The sequence below is a fragment of the Rhinoraja longicauda genome, chromosome 16 (genome assembly GCF_053455715.1).
Source record: "Rhinoraja longicauda isolate Sanriku21f chromosome 16, sRhiLon1.1, whole genome shotgun sequence".
Classification (NCBI taxonomy): Eukaryota; Metazoa; Chordata; class Chondrichthyes; order Rajiformes; family Arhynchobatidae; genus Rhinoraja; species Rhinoraja longicauda.
The window spans coordinates 29,622,562-29,642,672 of record NC_135968.1 but is presented as its reverse complement, the minus strand read 5'-3'; the positions used below and the strand labels follow the sequence as shown (position 1 = coordinate 29,642,672).

The window sequence follows — 20,111 nt, the reverse complement described above, 5'->3', positions numbered from 1 at the left end:
AGGCAGCATCTCGGGAGAGAAGGAATGGGTGACATTTCGGGTCGAGACCCTTCTTCAGACTTCTTCAGTCTGAAGAAGGGTCTTGACCCGAAACGTCACCCATTCCTTCTCTCCCGAGATGCTGCCTGACCTGCTGAGTTACTCCAGCATTTTGTGAATAAATCGATTTGTACCAGCATCTGCAGTTATTTTCTTATACTAGTTCATGATTAATCTTTGCTTTCTTTATGACACTCAACATCTCATGTTAAAGGTACAGAACATACATTTTTTACTCAATATGTGGCATAAAAATCCATCAAATTCAACAAAAGCACAAACTGTTATGTTCATTTTCTAAATTAACATTAAACAATATTAAATTTTTTATGAATTTGGAAAATTAAAGATAATCAAAGATAATGGTTCTAATGGAGACGCTTTTGCCAAAGCGGTTTCTTAAGTCATATATCATGGGGCTGTAATCACAAGCGCTGTTATCACAAGTCTCTCTGAACACCAGCTATGCCCTAGGTTGTAGTGAGGAAGCTTTGGGTCAATGTGAACTTTTCCAACAGACAACAAGGTTAATTGGGGTTGATCATCCTAACTGACATATTGTAACCAATTGGAATGTGACCTGAAACTAGAAACAGACTACCTTCATATGGTCTCCCTAGGAAGTATCAATATTGGAACAGTAGACTGAATTTTAACAGATTGATGCATCTGTCTTGCAAACAACCTTCCTCACCTGTGTCCATCTGCCTAGCAAATGCCCTCAGTCTTTATACTCATTGTCACCTAGACCATGGCCACTGATGGCCTTATGTGAGCCCCACATTCCCTTCATTATCGTTATTTTTTTCAAATCTTCCATTCATTTCTCTTAAGTGCTGTCCATATATCTCCTGACCCTCAGTCTGAAGAAGGGTCTTGACCCTAAACGTTGCCTATTCCTTTTTCCCAGAGATGCAGCCTGACCCGCTGAGTTACTCCATCATTTTGTGTCTGACTCCTTCAACAATGAAAGGTGCCACTATGACTGTAGAAAACATATGCTTATTGCTGTGTTCAATCTACAGAAATGACAGCACTGGTGAATATTTAGTAAGCTACACGATTAGTTCATTCAGGTTAATGAATCAGAGATCGTTTGGTCCATAGCGTTTATTCAGTGTAAATGTGCCTTTCCACAAAGCCTTCTGATGCACAAAATATAATCACTTTTCACCATGTTTTTGAAATATTTCTGGCCAAAATATAAAATACAACCAGTAATGCTGGAAATGTTTTCACTTGTTGAGCATAAGTTTAAAACGTAGAGTTTACAAAGTAAACTGATGAATGCAAAGACCAAGGTGTCAAAACCCAATTATGGTTATTTACTGAAGCTGACACTTTCATCCTGCTGTTTTTAAGAGCATAGGCAGAAGAAACGTGGGAAATTAAATTACCACAGACCAACATACTCCATTCCACTTGTTCAGGAATAAATGTCTGTGCCTGTAAATACCCAGTCATGCATACATTTGCCACAGCTAATATAATACTGAATGGGTTGAACATGTGCAGAGGACATTGGATATGGTTTTCCTGTTGTAGTTGGCAGCAGAGTGACTGCTAGTTTGGCAGGTAGTTAATACCATTGCCCAAAATGCTGCTGAGCAATGATTAATTTTAATATACGAATCTACCATAATATAATACTCAGCAAGTGTGATTTTGAAGAAGTGTTTCCGTTGGGGATGGGGACAATAATTAGGGGACATAAATGAAGGTAAAAGAACCAAAACTAACAGAAGAAAACGTATTTGTTGTATAGTGAGTGGTTAGAGGGGAAGCAGAGTGGCACAGAGGTAGAAGTTGCTGCCTCACAGCATCAGAGACCGAGTTTTGATCCTGACTACTGGTGCTGCCTGTACGGAGTTTGTACATTCTCCCTATGACCTGCATGGGTTTTCTCCGGGTGCTCTGGCTTCCTCCCACACTCCAAAGCCGTACAGGTTTGTAGATGAATTGGCTTTGGTAAAATTGTAAAATGTTCCTGAGGGGTGATCGCTGGTCAGCACGGTCTCAGTGGGCTGAAGGGCCTGTTTACGCGCCGTATCTCTAAAGTCCAAAGCTGGATTGTTCTTACATAAGAGTCGGTTTGGACTGGATGGGCCAAATGACCTCCCACCATGATGAGATTCCTCTGTCATTCTGTGAAATACCTACAGAGGCAATATTGGCCAGCAATCGTCACCAGTGAATTGGTGCAAATTACATAAACCAGTGCCACAGCCTCAGCAAGTACAGTTGGTGAGGTTCAGAATTCAGTTTTAATTCTCTGCTTCGAGCTGCGCCTGACTGCACTCGTGTATCATGTTAGGATGAATCATCATTGAGAAGACTAAATGTCACACTTCTGAAGCAAAAACATTGCTTCAAATCTATCCGACTTAATTGACACACCAACATCATCAGAATGACTGCAGATTCAGGCTGTGTTTGTTCACTGTGATAACCTTGCCATTACCCTTCCCAGGCTTCAGCCCACTCGCTGCTGTAGACTAAACAGGAGAGTGCCTGTACCACCTACATTACAGCAATCAACTGCACAGAGAAATAGGAAGAGTGACATTAATATTCAGTTTATTAAATCCCCACCCCCACACCGGAGAGAATCAATCTGATGCATCAGAGAACATAACATTCAGCTCCCCATGATTACTTGTGAAATATTATGCTGCATTTAATTGTTTAATCAAATAGGATTTCAATGTGCCAACTCAGAGATCTGCAGCTATATGTATGCAGATTGAAGCAACTGGTAGAGCAGGTTAGAAGATAGGACAGTACAGTAAAGAAACAGGCGCTTCGACCCACAATGTCTGTGCCGAACATGATGCCAAGACCTACTCCTATCTGCCTGAACATAATTCATATCCCTCCATTCCTCTTTCCTAGAAAATGGTTCAAAGCTCATGGGGAAGTCTGGGCTGTATTAAAAGAGGAATGGAGAATGAACACTAGTTCGACACAACTAGAGGACGGTGTCCACTTCTGACGCCACATCTTAGCAAATACATGGTGAGGCTTTAGAGATGACACGGTAGACATTTGCCGAAATGTTTTCAGGGGAAGAGTAACTTTAGTTGTGTGAATAGCCTGGAACAAAATACATTGCAAGTAGATCTGAGAGAGAGGAATAATCATGGAAGGTATGAATAGAGCGAGACAGTTCTCCCTGGTAATGGGGTCACAAATTAGAGCACGTAAATGAAGGTGATTGGTAAAAGAACCAAATCTAACATGAAGATTTTGTTTTGTTTGTACACAGTGGATAGTTATACCTTGGAATATACTGTCAGAGGTAGTGGAAGAGGACGGTTTACTGTAATGTACAACATAAAGCTGGATAAAGGTCTGAAGGAGTTTGCATGACTTGGACAGAAGGGTGAGAGAGTGGGGCTAGCATTACACAGTGGTTGTGGAGCAGATGGGCTGAATGGCCTCCTTCCATGGCAATTCTATGAAATACCCGTAGGAGCAATATTGGCCCGCAACAGTAACCACTGAAGTGGTACAAATTTCAGAGGTTCCCATGACATGCATGCATTGTGGCATTTAACTGGCCGCTCATGGACTGGGCTAGGCTGACATAATATAGTCTGCCTTCAAAAGACCCACATCAGGGCTGCACTGATTTTGGGTGTTGTCTAAGGGATGAACATTGGCCAGAGGAACTTTGTATATTCTTAAAAACATAGGATCCTGTGTGAACTTGTGGGATCTCCATTCAAAATCTCATCCAAAAGACAAGCTCTGGGAAGGTACTGCTCTTCCTCAGTCCTGCACTGCGATGTCAAACTAGGTTCAGAGCTCCAAAAACCCGCTAGAGTTTTTGAAAACACAACCTTTCATTCAGTGATGAGTGATACCAACAAAACAGTTTCTGCTTTCCTTTTTTATTGTAGATTGCTACTCAAAATCCACTCTACATTCTTTGCAACACCATGGCTTCACCGGTCTTGATTTTTATACTCTAGGCTGCTGTTGTTTCCAGAGTTGGATTCATTTTTACAACATTGTTGGTTAATGCATGCTGGTTTTCTAGGGTGAAGCATACGATTGAACTAGCCAGCCATGTAGAGTTGTGCAGTATTAAGTAACAGTAATGGGCAAAGAGCTGGGATGAATTAAGAATTTGGTTTTCCACCAGATAATGTTGCATTCAGACCAACGTTACCAACAATATCAATGTATCATATGTCTACTGTGGGTGCAATCAAAAACACCACTGCCCTGCTCTTTGTCCTTGTTCAATTATGCATTGATGTCAAGTTTAATCACAGTTTCCAGTTTCATAATGCAGACACACGAAGATTTAAATAACACGTCAACAATTCATTGCAATCAAGTTCCACATGCAGTGAAACAAAATCAACCAATGAAATTGCAAAGTTGCTTTTAAGAGCACAAAACAGATATTAGCAAATTGATGGAACTCAGTGGATCAGGCAGTATTTGTGGAGGGAATGGGCAGACTGAAGAAGGGTCCTGACCCGAAACGTCATCTGTCCATTCCCTCCACGGATGCTGCCTGACCTGCTGAGTTCCGCCAGCAATTTGTGTTTTGCTCAAGATCCAGCATCTGTTGAGACAACATCTCCTGTGCCTCTGGAGGGAATGAACGGGTGACATTTCGGATCGAGCCCTTCTTCAGACTGAAGAAGGGTCTCAACCCAAAACATCACCCATTCCCTCTCTCCAGAGATGCTGCCTGTCCCGCTGAGTTACTCCAGCTTTTTGTGTCTATCTTCGGTTTAAACCAGCATCTGCAGTTCCTTCTTATACATCTCTTGTACCTCCATTAGCAACAAGATGATCATTTTTCAGGTTCTTCCAACTTTGTTTCCAACATTACGATTGCAGCCTCTAGAGGTACTCTTCAATATATGCGTGAGATGCGAAAAAGAGCGATAAGCGGCATGGTTTTATTCAACTTGATAAATAGTTAATCGCCACATTAATTGGAAGGATTTGATCTTTCATTTTTGGCAATAACTCCCCATTTTGACAATCAAGCAGATGGCACAATTGATTAGCTATCACCATACCACACACTGCAAGACTTATTTTCTATTCCTACAATTGAACTTTGGCTTCTGGAGGTATGTAGCTCAGACTAGATTTTCGAGTAATGTGAATTAAAGTTCATAGGGAAGAAAGGTTAATGGAGATGGACCTCTAAAAAGATTGGACATTAATTTTACAGCCTTATCATGGTCATGGGGCAACAATATTTGATGAACCTTCAAAATATAAGAAGACCATCTGAAGGCAGATTACTTGAGATAATGCAAAAACAAACCGCTGGAGGAACTCAGTGGGTCAGGTCGCATCTGTGTAGGGAAATGGGCCGACAACATTTTATTATTTAAGAGTAAATTGGATAGGTATATGGATAAGAGGGGATTGGAGGGTTATGGTCTGAGTGCAGGTAGATGAGACTAGGTCAGGGAGAGTGGTCGGCGTGGACTGGTAGGGCCGAACGGGCCTGTTTCCATGCTGTAGTTGTTATATGGTTATATGGTTATATGGTCAGGATCCTTCATCAGCTGCAGAGTCTGATGAAGAACCCTGGCCTGAAACATCATCTGTCCAACTCCCTCCAGAGATGCTGCCTGGCCAACAGGCAGGTGAGTTCTTCCAGCAGTATGGTTTTTTTTCTTGCTCAAGATTTGGGTGGCACATTGACAAAGCAGTAGATTTGCTGCCTTACAGTGCCAGCGACCGAAGTGGCACTGGCTACTGTTGCTTTCTGTACGGAGTTTGTACATTCTCCCCGTGACTACGTGGCGTTTTCTCAGGGTGGTCCGGTTCCCCTCCCACACTCCAAAGCTATGCAGGTTTGTAGGTTAATTGGCCTCGGTAAAAATTATAAATTGTCCCTAGTGTGTAGGATAGTGCTAGTTTATGGGAATCGCTGGTCAGAACGGACTTGGTGGGCCGAAGGGCCTGTTTCTGTACTGTATCTCCAAACTAAACTAAATTCCAGTTTCTGCATTCTCTTGTGTCTCTACATTACTTGGGGCAATCTTGTGTTCATTTGAGTATTGTAGATCAAGTGCGATTTGACTAAGGTGCTAAAGATGTTTTAATAAGTTACCATGGTAGATATGGAGAAAATCCATTTCCTCTCGTAAGAGGTTTGAGAATAAAATTTGAGCTCGGCCGTTCATGGACATCTGGAAGCATTTCATCACGCCATGGATATTGGAAATCTGGAGCACTTCACTAAAAGCCAGGGCAATTAAAAGTGACAAAGACCATACGATATATTTTGATAGGCAAAGTTGGTGGGACCAAAGCAGGAACAAAATATACACAAATAAGTAATGATCTAATTGCTTGTCAAAACAAGCTTGTGAAGCTGAATAAGCTACTACTGTTTTGTCTTATGAGCATTAAATTTGGTTAATAAAGTACTTCATTGAAGGAAAGTGGTCATTTTATGAATGCTGAGGTCACTTAAACTATTTGAAGAATTGAACAGAATCACCCACAAAAGGAAGGTTTCAATTTTATTTTTATATAACATCCCAGTTGCTGGAGTACAAATTTCATTTTATTCACTTTGAACTGTTCAATTTTACTTATCGCATCGTTTTCTAACAGATGGTAGTTCCCCAATTCTGATCCCAGTGATTATTTTACACTACAATAACAGTTTTTGATAATTTTGTACTCTGGATATTATGTATTACATCCATAAGAACAGCATAGGGACGCAGCTGTTAGAGCTGTGGCTTCACAGCTCCAGAGACCCGGGTTTGATCCTGACCTCAGGTGCTGTCTGTGTGGTGTTTGCGTGTCTCTGTGGTATTCCTCTAGTGAGCGTGCTCTAGTGTCCTACCACATCCCAAAGTCAGTGGGTTTGTTGGTTAATTGGCCTCATTAAAATGCCCCAAGCATGGAATGAGTTGATGTGAACGTGGGATTCCATAAAATTCGTTATCAACTCTGAACTACACAGACTAGGGGGCATTGTTTTTGTCTTTGTACTGTTATTGGTTGTGTTTTATATATGATATAAATATATATTTAAGTATATATAAGTGACATGTATATACATGCACACACATATCACACACACACACATATATGCATGCATTATATATTTACATATATACATATATATATATATCACACACATATACACACACACATATACAGCATATATATCTTTAATGGTTTATCTATGGTGTTTATGAGTACTATGTTTACATATCTGTTGTGCTGCTGCCAGTAAGAATCTCATTGTTGCATTTCGGGACATGTGACAATAAAACACTCTTGACTTGCCATGGACTCGATGGGCTAAAGGGCATATTTCTATGCTATATCTCTAAACTAAACATATACATGAGCACATATGGGCATCTCCCATCTCCATTCAGAAAGTAGGGAATGTAGTCTGTCCTACTTGTACACGACTGTCTCCCTGTCTCCTGATTCTTTCTAAAACACATACAGTGAATAGCTTTGATTGCGTGCTGCCCAGTCAAATCATACTATACGTAAGTACAATCAATCCATATATGTACAACAGGTAGTATAAAGATAAAAATAACTAGAATGCAGTATGTAATGTTACAGCTACAATGTTACAGCTCCAGAGAAAGAGCAGATAAAAAAACGTGCAAGGGCTGCAATCAGAAGAATAACCAGAATAACCTTTATTGTCATCCAAAAAAACAAGTCTTTTGGACGAAATTCCATTACCCACAGTCCAACAATAAGAGCAATAAAAATAAGCAATAGTGAGGTAGGCTGGGAGAACAGGGTTATACCTTTAGCTTATTAGAAGTCTATTCAGTCGTCTGATAACAGCAGGGAAGAAGCTGTTTCTGAATCTGGTGCTACCCACATTCAAGCTGCTATATCTTCCACCTCATGAGAAAGGGAAAAAGCTGGAAATGGTGTTTGATTATGAAGGCTGCTTTTGAGGCACTGTGAAGTGTAGATGGAGTCAACAGGGGTACAGCTAATTTGTGTGATGGACTGGGCTGGATCCACAACTCTGCAATTTCTTGCATTCTTGGGCAGAGCAGTTGCCAAACCAAGTTGTGATGCATCCCAAGAGGATACTTCCTAGAGTGCATCTATAGAAATTGGTAAAGGGTCATTGGAAACATGCTGAATCTCCTTAATCTCCTGAGGAAATAGAGCTGTTAGTGTGTTTTATTTGCAGTGACTTCAAGGTGATTGGGCCAGGACAAATTATTGGTAGTATTTACGCCTTGAACTTGAAACTCTCTTCCATCTCCACTTCCACACCTATGATGCTGACTGGAGTGTGTACATCATCCTGTTTCCAGAAGTCAATGGCTAGCTCCTTCATCTTGCTGAAAGACTGAGTTTATAGAGATATTTGACAGGTTAGATGCAGAGAGGAAAGTTTCACCTGATATCAAAAGCACAGTAAGGGGATGTTATCTTCATACTATTACCAAAAAATGGTAGTGCAAATTTAGGAAATATTTATTTACCTAGAGACCATTTAAAGTTTGTCAATCAACACCACATGAAGTAACCGAGGCAGTATAAAATGTATTTAAGGGAAATTAGATTAGCACAAGGGAGAAATGAGTAGTTGGATATGATGAAAGGGTTAGATAGAGGCAACTGACAGGAATTTGGTGCCAAGCATAAATATCCACATGATTCCAGTGCCAAATGCTTCAGTATTGCAAGTGCTTTGTGATACTAAGCAACATTAATCCTACCAGTCTGCAAGGCTTCTTAAGATAGACGAAGAAGCTAAAGAAGGGTCTCGACCCGAAACATCACCTATTCCTTTTCTCCAGAGATGTTGTCTGATCCAAGGTAAGCACAAAATGCTGGAGTAACTCAGCGGGCCAAGCAGCATCTCTGGAGAGAAGGAATGGGTGGCGTGTCGGGTCGAGGCCCTTCTTCTGGCCCCCTGAGTTACTCCAACATTTTGTGTCTATCTTCGGTTTAAACCAGCATTTTGTATGCGACTTCGTATCTATATTTCAATCTAAGAGCTAGAGATGAATTATTCTCTACTCCGTAAAATAATACAATGGAAGAATATTCGAGCCTTAATAAACCACTTCACCTTCCGTCACTGCATGTTTAAAATTGTTTACAAATATTTTCATATTTGAAGACATCCCACACCCCAATCCCGGCTCCCTCATAAATATATAAGTGGTATGCACCACAACTGTATGGCACCCCTCCTACATCGCTGGACATTTTTTTATACATTAACCCCTTGCCTCTTTTGTGTTCTTGTTCTTAAAGTAACGGTCTCTTTCCCACCATTAGTAATATCTACTGTCTGCTTTTGACTCAATGAAAACAATTAGCATATTCTCTGCCATTCAGCACGTCGACATTCCATTGTTGGAAAAATAAACTAAGTAATGTATGATGAAAGCTGTTTTTCAGCGTTTGGGGGCCAGATATGAAATCTGGCAGGAAATCTGCAGATTGTGTTCATTGCAACACAGAAATGCTTAATATTGAAGGGAAAGACATGAATGTTAACTAACTCGGTAAAACAGATAAATAAAAGATGTGGCTTAGCTGGTTGCAAAGGTCCGTGTTAAGTAACTTTGCTTAAAGCTTCTCATAAGAGGCCTCAGTCCATCATGCTATGAGAAATGGAATAGGATGGAGTATCCTCTCTCTTTTCACCCATAGAGTTGTGAATCTGTGGAATTCTCTGCCACAGAGGGCAGTGGAGGCCAATTCACTGGATGTATTCAAGAGAGAGTTAGATTTAGCTCTTAGGGCTAATGGAATTAAGGGATATGGGGAAAAAGCAGGAACGCGGTACTGATTTTGGATGGTCAGCCATGATCATATTGAATGACGGTGCTGGCTCGAAGGGCCGAATAGCCTACTCCTGCACCTATTTTCTATGTTTCTATGTCTGTGTTTCTATCTCCATTTTTGTCGTAAAAGTGGTAAAGATAACTGGGGCACATTGCTGAACATCTGATGAGGAACAGGTTTTGTTTTGTTTGACATGCGAATATGAATGACGGTTTCCCTACTGGGAAAGTGGAGAAGGTAGTAAGGATGCGTGCGACAGAAAGTCCACAGCAGCTGCCACAGCCAGAACCAGGAAGATGTGTAAAACCTTCACATGTTTGCACTGAAGCCCAAAGAGGAACTGTGCAAACAAGTCGAGAGAAGGATGTGACCACAATCTGTAACGTGAGATCGGACCGACCACTGCAGCTGACAGTGCACCCTCATATTAGCAAGTGCTGTCTGAGAACTTGAAAGAAGATTACACAATCAACAAAGGCGAATGGTGTGATAACAGGAAGACTGTTAGAATTATTTTTATTAAAATCTAAAAAAAAAAGGAAAATGTTTTGCCAAGTATACAGCCTTTTCAGTCATTCCAAACTCAGAATTAATGGCAGATACAGCAGGTAGTGTTGCCACCTCACAGCTCGAGCAGCCCAGGTTCAATCCTGTCTCTGGCACTGTGCTGGAGTTAATGAATCACATCCTGACTCAGGTGTTCTTATTATCAAGCTGATCCAGAGCTAACAGTAGTGCAAGAGAGATGTCATCCTCCATAGATTTATTTTTCTTGTACGCAAATTGCAAGGGGTATAGATTGTCCAGAAGACTGGTGCAGATTGAGGCCCCGATCAATCTTTCCAAGCACTTCATTATGGTCAATGTCAGAGTTACTCAGCAGTAATCTTGAGACAGGACACTTTATTTTTCTTGTTGAAGACAGTTGATTGGTACACGATTTCAGACCTCTCCGGGAATTCCACCGGGACAGCTCATTTCTGAGTTTTTCCTTGTGAAAGTAGATCTAGCTTTGTTTTGCTGTTCAAAATGCACATAAAAGGCATTGTCAGAGCTTGTCTGATTTTGGCTTGTGGCCCCTGCCACAGTCGCTTGGCATCCACTTGGTTCAACTGGGCCTTTAGCTTGTTTTTGAATTCTTTCTAGATATCCTTCATAGCCTTGTGGAGATCATACTTGGCTTACTTGCCCAATTATTCTTTCTCACTCCCAATCTGACCTTCTCGCCCTGGACCTGCTCCAAGTTCAGATGTAAGATCAAGCAACAACAACCCGCTTAAACGCCTTCTGAAAATGTTTCTGGTATTCATTCCAATTCACACCTCCTTTAGACTCCAACAACCTATGTGATGCATTCTATTGTCTTGAAATGTTTGTGGCTCTTCCTACAGATAATGCCTGATCAGCAAGACATTCCTCGCAGTTTCACTGCCTATTTTTGATTTTTTTAAAAGATTATAAACCATAATTTCTGGTTTAAATAAAGTGCTGCAGCTCTATTTTAAAACTTGTCTTCCTGTCAATCCACCTAATTTAGAAAATAACTTGCTGCACAAAATCAGGCTTAAAATAAAACCAGTGGAACCCGTTTGTTAAGATTGAGCTGCTAAAAATACTGTAAATCAAAAGGTTTATTTTTAAATTAAGATTGTTTGAATTATCCAATTCCCTAGACCTAAATAAAAATAATTCCTTAAACCAAGTAAAATTAATAGCTAAATTATTAATTAACTACTAAAATGCAAGGGATAAAGTTACTGAATTAAGAAGTTTAGGAAATAATTAATAAAGCAAATAAGTCCCTGCTCTGTCAAAAACCTCTCAAGAAGGCCAACAGGAGAGAAACAAACGTTCCTACATTACACCACTTAGGTAGAGATAGTTGCCTGATCAGTTTGGAATGGGATTAAGAATGTAGATAAAACCAGGAGACTCTTTGGCCCATCAAGACTGAGCCAGCTCCGTACAAGTGCAACCCAACCACCACATCCTACTGCTTTCTTCACAGAGCCCTGCAAGTTTTTTCTCTTTCTTATCCAATTCCCATATTCTGCAAGGGAACAACTGGTGGCAGTGGGAGTGCTGCTCTGGGCACCTGTGGCCTGAAGGAGTGGTGCAACTGCCCACAAAAGGCTCTTGCCCAAATCCATAAGATTTGGTTTGCCAAGTCAATAATCAGTGGTACAGCTTGTAGAGCTGTTGCCTCACAGCGCTAGAAACCCGGGTTCAATCCTGACCTCAGATGTTGTCCATGTCGAGTTTCCTCCGGGTGCTCCGGTTTCCTCCCACATCCCAAAGACATGAGGGTTTGTAGGTTAATTGGTATCTGTAAATTGTTCCTGGTGTGTAGGGAGTGGATGAGAAATTGGGATCACATCGAACTGGTCTGAATAGACGATCGATGGCCGGTGTGGACTTGGTGAGCCGAAGGGGCTGTTTCCATGTTGTATCTCTAAACTAAACAAAAAATGACTAATTGAAATAAAGCATTTTATTTGTAACAGCTGGATGCCTTCTGTTAACCTGCAAACATTTCTTATCATGCATGTTCTATTTTTGCAGGAACTCAGCAGTTAAAAACTAGATTATTGACCACAACAGATAACTTCATTATCAGGGCAAATTTGATTGTATTTTAATTTCTTTTGTACCGAAGATGAAATGCAAGACACGATGGTTCACAACGTATGGAATTAGGACATCATCCCCTAAATGTACATCATCAAGGAGTACTATGATTTATTCCTCTCTACAATTTTAACACTCCCATTTTAAATCTAGCCTGTAAAACCAACTTTTCCAATAAACCTAATTTCATTCCATGAGGAAACCAGTAATAAACTCGCAAACTGCTTATAAAATAAATAACATTTTTATCAATGATGCCTGAATATTCGGGTCATTTGAAATATTAAGGGATTGAGATAAATAGATTGTCAGGCACACATCTGGACCAAACACATGTAAATGGAGATGAAGGGCAGAATTGGAGATGAAGGGCAGTATGGGCAGCAGGGTGGCGCAGCGGAAGAGTTGCTGCCTTACAGCGCTTGCAACACCGGAGACCCAGGTTCGATCCCGACTACAGGTGCTGTCTGTACGGAGTTTGTACGTTCTCCCCATGACCTGTGTGGGTTCCCTCCCACACTCTCAAGATGTATAGGTATGTAGGTAAATTGGCATGGTATAAGTGTAAATTGGCCCCAGTATGTGTAGGATTGTGTTAATGTACAGGGATCGCTGGTCGGTGGCGACTCGGTGGGCCGAAGGGCTTGTTTTCATGCTGTATCTCTAAACTAAACTAAAGGGCAGAATGCTGGAATAACTCAGCTGTTCCAAGTAGCATCCAGTGCATGGTTATTTTATTCTAGACTCCAGCATCTGGAGTCACTTTTGTCTTCAAATGGAGACAAGTTGTTAATCAGACAGAATGGAACAGAATAGACAATAGACAATAGGTGCAGGAGTAGGCCATTTGGCCCTTCGAGCCAACACCGCCATTCAATGTGATCATGGCTGATCATTCTCAATCAGTACCCCGTTCCTGCCTTCTCCCCATACCCCAATGATAGAATAGGCACAAAGGGCCGAGTAGTTACTGCAGTTCCCATAACACCATGAGATGGAGACATGGACGGTGTGGTTGACTGATTGGGTTTAACAATTCCATTGATAAGAACTGCATTTGTACCGACACAATACACCATTTTAGAAATGAAATTAGGCTATCCACCACTGAATTAAAAGTGAAGGCTGCCAGTAATTCATGTTGATTTAATTCCTCTGGAGTGATGCAATTATCTTCCCGTCTATCTGTTACTATTCTCTTTCAGACTATAGTTACTTAAAAAATCCCCAAATGACTGAAGCATGAGCATACAAACTGACATCATAACATTGCCAGTAAATCATTAAATATTAACATGACCTTTTCCAGATGCCTGATGCGTGCTTGAATAATTTTAAAAACCCATAAAAAATAATGTAAAGATTAATAAAATATATTTCTATGAAATATGTGGAAGTGCAATCTTCTTTAAACAACCCTACTTTTGATTCTTTAATGATTAGGCCACTTTAAAAAAAATGGCTCATCTGAAAAATTTTAAAGGCACAGGACGAAAAAGATTCACCAGCTCTTGTAAGGGCACAATAAACATGGAGTGGGTGGTGGGACAACCAACGTCATTGCAAGGTTCTTCATAAGTTTATCGGACATAGGAACAGAATTAGGCCAATCAGCCCATCGAGTCTGCTCCACCATTCTATCAATGGGTGATCTATTGTTCAGGAATCTCTCAGTGTCGGCATGTCTTCTGCATGGAGAATAGAGTATGAGACAGACCATACTGTGAGCACCCCGTTGCACTTTGCAAATGGATTTCTGAAGATATTCTTTTATGTAGGTTACACAACAATGTCACAGTATTTCAATGCTCCCATTTTTTTGTTTTGCATATATAATAATTTTAAACAATATAAATCCAACAAAAAAAATTAGATCATAGTAGGCTAATGGACCTTAATTTTTAAAAGATTTTCATCCTATAGAAACAATGCCCCCAAATGCATCTTTTAAAAAAAACATATCAATAATTTTACACGCATGTGGTATGTGCACCACTGACAAGGCCAGCATCTATTGCCCGTTGCTAACTGTGCTTCAAGTGGCGTTCATCTGCTTCTATTACTTTCACTTCTCATTTTAAATGTGTTATCTGACAAATAGTTAAGAAGGCAAATTGCATTTTGGTCTTCATTGCAAAGTAATTGGAGTTCAAAGATTGTGAGGTTTCGTTACAGGTTTACAGAATGTCAGTGAGGCCTCACCTGGAATAATGCAAAAATAAGATGTAGTAACATCGAATGAAGTAAGAGATTCACAAGGTTAATTCCATTGGTGAGGGCGTTGTCCTACCAAGAAAGGCTAAATATCTAGGGCCTCTAGCCCACGGAGTTCAGCAGAATGAGCGGCCTTATTCAAACGTATCAGATCCTTATGGGGGCTTGACAGGATAGATGTTGGGAAGTTTTCACCAGTCTCGAACAAGGGGACAAAACTGCAAGGGTCCGGGATCATTTAGAAATATCTTCTTACTCAAAGGATAGTGGTTCTCTGGAATTCTCCATCCTGGCATTTGATGGAAGCTAGATCAATTGAAGTATTTAGGGTGGAGACAGATATATATATATATATATATATATATATATATATATATAATAGGATGAGGAATAGAGGGGTATGGAGAAACAGCAAGGAAGAAGAGTTGAGCCCAGCATAAATCAGCCATGATCTTATGGAATGGAATGGAATACTTTATTGTCACATGTGAATAGGCACAGTGACATTCTTTGCTTGCGTACCCAATGTATACAAATAGCTGCCACCTGTGGCGCTGACAAAGTTATAAAGTACGCCGGCTACTCCTTTTGTTCTCCCCCCCCCCCCCACCCAGGTGTCCCCCCATGCCAGTCCTCCATTGTTCTTCCCCTCCCCCCACTCACAGTGGTCCTCCACGCTCTCATCGACCGTCGACTGCGAGTCGACCCTTGAGACCGCCACCGCAGAGAGGCTTCACCACCGCCAAGATCCCATCGCCGCGAGGCTTCACCGCCGCCGAGGCCTCACCATTGCCGACGCCTCACTTCCTGCCCATGGTGTTGACCCGGGCCCCAGCCGCGGGCTCCTTCGGCCACTTTGCCGACCCGTGAGGCCCGGACTCCAACCCATGAGGCCGGGCCCCTACGCGGCAATTCGGAAGGCATTGAGATCGCGGCGCCTCGATAAAGGCCTCCAGCCGCATTCCCAGTCCCCAGCTGCAGCCCGTTGGGAAGACTTGTGGCTGCACCAGAATCTTATTGTATGGTGGGACAGGTTGGAAGGGCCTGATAGACAACTCCTATTCTGTTGCATTCTTGTCCTGAATTCACTGATGCTAACAGGCAAATGATATGTTTGTTTTCTTGAGAAGGAAAGATTTACTACAATTATATTGATCCTTGTTGAAATCATATGAGGTTTATTCTCCTAACCTAAAAAAAAAGGAAATATCTGTTATGGAGGAACTGCATCAATTGATCAATCCTGGTTCCATGGGCAGTGAGGGTGAGTCACCAAATTGGTTTCCCAGATGCCAGATATTTTTCAGGTGGAGGGCTGTGGAAACTCAGTTAATGGTTACATTCAAAACTAAGATCAATAGATTCTTGGATTATAATGGAATTGAGGGAAATGACAATGGTGTTTGAGTTGGAAGGTCAGCCATGATCTTGTTGAACTGTGGGGCTGGCTCTAGTCTATCCTGCTGTATATCTTGTGCTCTTAGGTAAACCATGAGGTACTCACTAACTATATATTTGTTGGCCTCAAATGGCCTCAAATGGCCTAACACACACAAACTGCTTTCAATCTGTTTTGCAGAGTGCAAGCTGGGCGTCTCAAAATGCAAGAAACAGGAACTGCTGATGCTGGTTCACTAAAAAAAACACAAAGTGCTGGAGTAATTCAGTGGGTCGGTAGATTACTGGAGAACATGGATAAATGATTGAACTTTACTGGACTTTATCTTGCACTAAACGTTATTCCCTTGATCCTGTATCTGTACATTGTGGACAGCTTGATTAGAGTCCCATAGTGTCTTTCCACTGACTGGACAGCACGCAAAAAAAAAACCTTCACTGTTGCAATAAATTAAACTAAACTAGATGGCGTTTTGGGTCGGGACCATTCTTCAGGTTAATCAGTCTGATGAAGGACCCCGACCTGAAACGTCACCAGAGATGCTGCCTGACCCACTGAGCTACTCCAGCACTTTATTTCTTTTTAATCTCAAAATGTAATATGATCTACTCAATTCTGGTTTGCTTCCTGCTCTGAACAAAATCCCAGTATTCTTCCCGAATCACCTCCGTGTGATGAAGGCCAATCACCAGGGAGGCTGAGCACTCAATACCAAAACTCATCTTGGAAGCCAAGTGAAACACAAACTAGTGAAACATAAACCTGTCCCAATAAGTGGGATTCGTGCCACAAGTTGACACAGCGGGTGTATAACTGTACCGAGGGGCTGAAACTGACAAAGAAAAGGAACTGAATAAAAAATGGAATTGGACTCACCGACAGAAGGTGAATCTCTTACAAATGGAAATATGACGTGGTGTCACACTTCAAAAATGCATGACATGTGGATTTCTTCAAGAAAAACAAAGACAAACTGCAGAGGTATATTTTTGTGAGGCATGGAATGTTGTTGCAGCTGGTAAAACATGTTGGAAAAGAGTAAATGCTTCTGTCCTATTTAACAGGTCAGACGTAGTTTCTGTAATTGAGCCCTGTAGTCTGGGCGGTAGAAATGGAGGTATAGAAGAAGGAAACACATTGATTGCTCTCCAAGACATAAAGAGGCCACAAACACTTATGCTCTGTGGGAATGTGGGAAGAGGCAATAGTTTTAGATAATTGTGTCACATTGAATCAAAAAGACCTTTTGATAGAAAGTGAAACTCATTGAATGGTTGGATCAAAGGCATATCTTGTTAATGCTGACGAGAATCAGAGATTTATCTCTAGTTGGTCAAAAATAATAAATGTTTGCTGAGTAAAAAAAACATGTTTATGACTTATGACTGGTTGTGAACTATTGTCCCAACACTGTATGAGCAAACTTTTTCATAATTATTCCAGAAATTTTACCACCACTGTTTGGTGAAGGTGCCATAAACTTATAGTCATACAGCACAGAAACAGGCCATTCTGCTCAACTTGTCCACACCGACCAAGATGCCCCGTCTACGCCTGCCTGCCTTTGGCCCATATCCCTCTAAACTTTTCCTATTCATGTACCTGTCCAAATGCTTTCAAATATTGTTATAGTTGTCTTTTGGCAAATGCTGTTCATTGTCGAAGAACATGTTGACATTGGTCCTGACTTCGTTTTTCAGCAGTTTGAGCCAAATTCCAGGCATAGGTCTCATGCAATTATGGTGAAAGAATGATGTTTAACCCACCCCTGAACTTTGATTTCTGAACTCTGGACCATCCATTATTGAAACCACAGCCAAGATGGCACACCAATGCCCGAGGAGATGGAGGAAATTTGGCTCGTCTTCAATGACTCTTGTAAAATCTTGTAATGCCAATATAACCATGAAGCTTACAGAAGCTTGAAATCATGCACCATCAGACTCAGGAACAGCTTCTTCCCCACTGTTATCTGGTTTTTGAAGGGTTCTTCCGTAAGCTAGAATCCAGTCCGATTCACCTCTACCCCTTTGAGGACATTGGAATTTGTCTATGGAACTGGGGCACTACAATGCTGAGAACTATATTCTGCACTCTGATTCTTCCCCGATGCCCTACCTTTTGGACTTGAACTTGACTTGATTGTATTTACGTATGGTATATCTGATCTGTTTGGATAGCAAGCAAAACAAAGCTTTTCACTGTACCCCAGTACATGTGACAATAATAAACCTAGACCTGATTCTGTTGACTTCCTTCCACAAACATGAACAAGGCGGCATGAGTTTCCAACTGACTATTACAGGGTGCAGAGATAGATTTAACTCCCACAATATCAACATTCAAAATCTACAGCGTAGAAGATGTAAAGTGCATTTTGCAAGTCTAGAAAGGAAGCAGGACCAAGGAACTGCTGCAGCAATGGTACTACTGATCTAGGGTAGTCACTCAATCCCAAATAAGGGACAAAGGGTGATGTCACCGCCCCGCGCCTCATGTGACCTCATCCAGCCAGTGGCCACGTGCTCCCGCTCCATCAATGGCGGCCGCCTGGGCCGGGAGGCGGGTTGCTATACAACCTCTGTTAGGCGACGCCCGGGCCTACACTGCCCGGACTACAGCAACCCCTGGGCTACAGTGCCCGGGCCTACAGCACCGTCCGGGCCTAATACAGGACAAGAGTGGTCATGTACGGGACAAACCAATTTAGCCCAAAATACAGAATGTGTTTTGCCGTCCCGTTCAGTCATGAGATGTGTAATATAAACAGAAGTCTTTCCTTTTTAATACAAGCAAATTGTGCAGCACAGGCCGTTTCAAGCACAGTTGCAAACAGTGCTGCACAATCAAAGGGACCTAGGTTCGAACTGCTGGAAAACAAATTTAGGACCAATGCCAAAATGTTCTTCGACAATGAACAATATATGGCAATGGATTCGTTCAGAAAACATTGATGGGAAAAAACCTGGAACAATTATGATAAACAGCTCGCTATTATATTGTCAAGGCTGTAGTTTCTTTCAGAATGGATGAAGTAAGATGCTGCATCTTCGCAACCATACATGCATTGTGGTGTACATTGTAAATAGATGGCGCAAAGTGGTTTAATTAATAGACAATAGACAATAGGTGCAGGAGTAGGCCATTCGACCCCTCGAGCCTGCACCACCATTCAATGTGATCATGGCTGATCATTCTCAATCAGTACCCCGTTCCTGCCTTCTCCCCATACCCCCTGACTCAGCTATCCTTAAGAGCTCTATCAAGCTCTCTCGAATGAATTCAGAGAATTGGCCTCCACTGCCTTTTGAGGCAGAGAATTCCACAGATTTACAACTCTGAGTGAAAAAGTTTTTCCTCAACTCCGTTCTAAATGGCCTACCCTTTACTCTTAAACTGTGGCCCCTGGTTCTGGACTCCCCCAACATTGGGAACATGTTTCCTGCCTCTAACGTGTCCAACCCCTTAATAATCTTATATGTTTCGATAAGATCTCCTCTCATCCTTCTAAATTCCAGTGTATACAAGCCTAGCCGCTCCAGTCTTCCAACATAGGACAGTCCCGCCATTCCAGCAATTAACCTAGTAAACCTACGCTGCACGCCCTCAATAGCAAGAATATCCTTCCTCAAATTTGAAGACCAAAACTGCACACAGTACTCTAGGTGTGGTCTCACTAGGGCCCTGTACAACTACAGAAGGAGCTCTTTGCTCCTCTTGTTAAGAAGGCCAACATTCCATTGGCTTTCTTCACTGCCTGCCGTACATGCATGCTTCCTTTCAGTGACTGATGCACTAGGACACCCAGATCTCGTTGTACATCCCCTTTTCCTAACTTGACACCATTCAGATAATAATCTGCCTTCCTATTCTTACCACCAAAGTGGATAACCTCATACTTATCCACATTAACCTGCATCTGCCATGCATCCGCCCACTCACACAACCTGTCCAAGTCACCCTGCAACCTCATAGCATCTTCCTCACAGTTGACACTACCACCCAGTTTTGTATCATCTGCAAATTTGCTAAT

General features: G+C 41.6%; 1 protein-coding gene across 1 annotated transcript in view; it reads right to left on the bottom strand.

The window, feature by feature from the left end:
- The window catches only part of LOC144601413 (G protein-coupled receptor kinase 5-like), a 213,293-nt gene that overhangs the window by 90,742 nt on the left and 102,440 nt on the right, over positions 1-20,111 (bottom strand). The window lies entirely within an intron of this gene.